The sequence below is a fragment of the Rhincodon typus genome, unplaced genomic scaffold (genome assembly GCF_021869965.1).
Source record: "Rhincodon typus isolate 14 unplaced genomic scaffold, sRhiTyp1.1 hic_rhity00000051, whole genome shotgun sequence".
Classification (NCBI taxonomy): Eukaryota; Metazoa; Chordata; class Chondrichthyes; order Orectolobiformes; family Rhincodontidae; genus Rhincodon; species Rhincodon typus.
In genome coordinates this window covers 930,801-934,711 of record NW_025965689.1, presented here as the reverse complement: position 1 = coordinate 934,711, position 3,911 = coordinate 930,801, and the positions used below count along the sequence as shown (strand labels likewise).

The 3,911-nt window shown below is 46.1% G+C and overlaps 2 pseudogenes; both read left to right on the top strand.

Moving 5' to 3' along the window:
* LOC125488119 overlaps nt 1-2,246 on the top strand; it is a 2,740-nt pseudogene extending 494 nt beyond the window's left edge.
* On the top strand, nt 1,610-3,658 carry LOC109932697 (annotated as a pseudogene).
* Nucleotides 3,659-3,911: the final 253 nt, after the last annotated feature.

Below are 3,911 nucleotides of genomic sequence, written 5' to 3'. Positions count from 1 at the left end.
GTCAAACATTTTCAGGAGGATTTGAAGAGGCTTAGTTATTGGGCAAGGTCATAACAGATGGAATATATGTGGAAAATGGAAAGGTCATGCTGTTTTGTTGGAGAGACAGATATGCAGATTAACTTCAAAATGACGAGAGGTTGAAAGTGTAGCTTTACAAATGTCCTTGGGTGTCCTTGTCAATAGGTCATTGAAGGCAAAAGTGCTGGTGTGCAAGTTGTTAGGAAGGTTAATGGAATGTAAGCCATTAATAAAAGAAGATTGGAGTGCAGGAGAAATGAAGTCTTGCTTCAATTCCATAAGAAGCTGTTAGACTGCACCTGGAATAGTGATCCATTTTTTGGTTTCCTTATTCACAAGAAAAGATACAGTTGCCATATTGAGAGGGAAATGACAGTTCACAGCATTGGGAGAGAGTTTCAGAAACTGGATCTGTATTTTGTAGCTTTGATGAATGAGGGATTGTCCCTTTGAAACCTCCAAAACACCAAAAGGCATACACAGGGTAGGTCCAGGTGAGATGTCTGCCCTGCAGGGGGAGTCTAGAACCTGAAGCACTAATTGAAAAAGAACAGGGATTCCATTCAGGAATGAAACAAAGAGGTTTTCTTTACACAGGAAATGGTGAATCTTGGGAAATATGTTTCCTGGCGGTTGCAGAAGCTCAATCAATGAGTAAACTAAAAGTAGAGGTCAATAAAAAATTGAATATCAATGATGTGAAAAGTTCTGGAATATAGTGGATAAGAGATTTTGAACTTCCTGATCAGACACGATCATATTCAATGATTCATGTTCTGATTGACACCCTCTTGTTTCTATCATGTCATACTTTGAGACTTAAACTCAGTGTAATCCCTATGAACATAACTAATGACCATGCTTCGCAAACCAGGGATGCTGCAGTATGTTACAAGGATGCTTTTGTGTGTTCACAGGGATGCTGGCCTGTGTTACAGCAATGCTGTTGTGTGTTCACAGGGATGCTGCCGTGTGTTCCAGGGACACTGTTGTGTGTTCACAGGGAAGCTGCTGTGTGTCAGAGGGATGCTGCCGTGTGTTATAGGGAAACTGTTGTGTGTTCACAGCGATGCTGCTGTGTGTTACAGGGATGCTGCGGTGTATTCTCAGGGATACTGCCATGTGTCACAGGGATGCTGCTGTGTATTCTCAGGGAAACTGCTGAATGTTCACAGGGATGCTGTCGTGTGTTCCAGGGATGCTGCTGTGTATTCACATGGATGCTGTTGTGTGTCACAGGGATGCTGCTGTGTATTCTCAGGGATACTGCCATGTGTCACAGGGATGCTGCTGTGTGTTACAGGGAAGCTGCTTTGTATTCACATGGATGCTGCTGTGTGTTCAGAGGGATGCTGTTGTGTGTTACAGCGATGCTGCTGTGTGTCAGAGGGATGCTGCCGTGTGTTACAGGGATGCTGCCATGTGTTCACAGGGATGCTGTTGTGTGTTCATCGGGATGTCATTGTGCGTTCAAAGGGAAACTGCCATGTGTTCACAGGGAAGCTCCCGTGTGTTCACATGGATGCTGCTGTGTATTCTCAGGTGTACTGCCGGGTGTCACAGGGATGCTGCTGTGTATTCTCAGGCATACTGCCGGGTATCACAGGGATGCTGCTGTGTTCACAGGGATGCTGCTGTGTGTCCGCAGGGAAGGTGCTATGTGTTACCGGGATACTGCTGTGAGTTGTCTGTTTATTTCCCTGTAATACTGATGCACTGTCAGACTAACAAAGGATGCCTTACTGTGCAACACTGTGACCCAGTTTTACACTCGCTCATTGATCAGATTTGATATACCCTCCATCCACCCTAAAAGCAAGCTCCATTACGGCAACACACAATCCCAACTCTGTCTGGTATTGTATCGGTTATTGTGAGTGATGGTGAACAGAATTGGATATGTAGCACTGACCCTGAAAACAATCCTCCTGTATTACAGCGGAGACAGTCACTATTCCTTCTCCTCTCAGAAAGTCTGACCGGGCACCCACTCACCTTGACCAGTGGTTAGCTACCATCCATCATGCTGAGAAACTCCACGATCTGTGTGCCAGTGTTTACTGTTGAACTCCTGAACTCTATTTGAGATTGAGATTTACTGTTCGCTATCAGGGCAGGAGGAGCAAATACAATTGAAATCACTGGCCGTGCTCAATAAAGTGAAGGCCAAAGCGAAAGTGACCAAGAAAGCAACAAAGAAATCCACCAGTCGGTACAACATGTAACCACATGAACCCAAAGGCTGTTCTCAGAGCCACCCACATCTCTCAGGAAAGAGCTGATCCCGGATCAAATGATCCCTGTCCCGGCTCCGAATATAGACATACCTTAGATATTAATTGATTTGAATAACTCAAACACACACGGCCGTGCCCCGATTTCCATCCAGCCCCTCTCCCACATTCTACAAATTATCAATGTGAGGTCCCCCTCTCACTGTCACTGAGCATCGGTTCGGGTGCAGTTTCAGTTCATCTCCGTTTCCTTTTCACACGTTCAGGGAGAGAGTCTCTAAGAGAGGAACCCTGGCACAGAAACCCCGCTTCACAACACAATTCCAAGAAATACCTCAGTCTGATTCAGCTGGAGGAATAGAAACTGAAATTGAAATGGAAGCGGCCGTGTTTTCTTGTTAAAGAAAGGCCGAGACATGGGTGCTTAATTGTAATAAATTGCTTTTAAAATGTCCAGTTTTTACAATCTTTGAACGTGAAACTCGAGTCTGCAGGTTTTCTGCCGGGCATTATGCTCACTGACCTTGTGGAGAAAAGGTTTAATTACAGATCCATTTGGGGGCGGGAGTTAACTGGAGGCGGAGCTGGATATTTCTCTGCTGTCACTTTGTTAACTATCCGGGCCGCCTCTCACTCTGTGTCAGCTGTTTCTCAGTCAGGTCGGGGCGGGCTGGAAAAAAAGGAAGGTGAGGCAGCGCCACTTTCATTCGGCAGCGATTGGAGTGAAGGAGCGTGATGTCTGGAAGAGGCAAAGGAGGTAAAGGCCTGGGAAAAGGCGGAGCGAAGCGGCACCGCAAAGTGCTCCGTGATAACATCCAGGGCATCACGAAACCAGCATCCGGCGCCTGGCTCGCCGAGGCGGGGTCAAGCGCATCTCGGGCTTGATCTATGAGGAGACTCGTGGGGTGCTGAAAGTTTTCCTGGAGAATGTGATCAGGGATGCGGTCACTTACACTGAGCACGCCAAGCGCAAGACGGTCACTGCCATGGATGTGGTATACGCTCTGAAACGCCAGGGCCGCACTCTCTATGGATTCGGCGGCTGAGCAAATCGACCCTTTTCCAGCGAACCCAAAGGCTCTTTTCAGAGCCACCCAATTCCTCCGATTGAGGGCGGAGACCTGAGGACGGGAAAAGGCAGCACATCGGGAGGGTGTCTTGTACTGCAGCTCGTTATCTTACATCGCGACTTGTAATTCTGCCGAGATGCGAAATGTTACATATTCCAGTATTTCTATTTCATTAACCGTTCCAGGAATGATATCTGATTCAGTTTTGATTCTGGGACGCCTGCAGATATTTTAATGGCATGTTCTTTCTATCTGGCTGCTAAACGTAGCAATGACAAATTGTTTTCGGACGAATTATAAACTGGGTCTAATAAAAATGTGCCGATAAATTGAGATTGCGTAACTTTATTAGTGTACACTATATTTGCTTTTATTATGTTTAAATCGGCGGGATTGTTTAGAGTCATTAACGGCGGTTACACGTTCGGTTGATCAGTTTGGGCTGTATTAAACCCCGCGCTTTTCTCCTGCCTGTTACAGACAGATCAGACAATAATCCCGTGTCCTGTCGCGCTGTGTGCAAGCTAGGTTTTTAAAAAATCCTACAAAGTAGAGGACTTTATCGTCGTCGGACTTTATTTTTCCT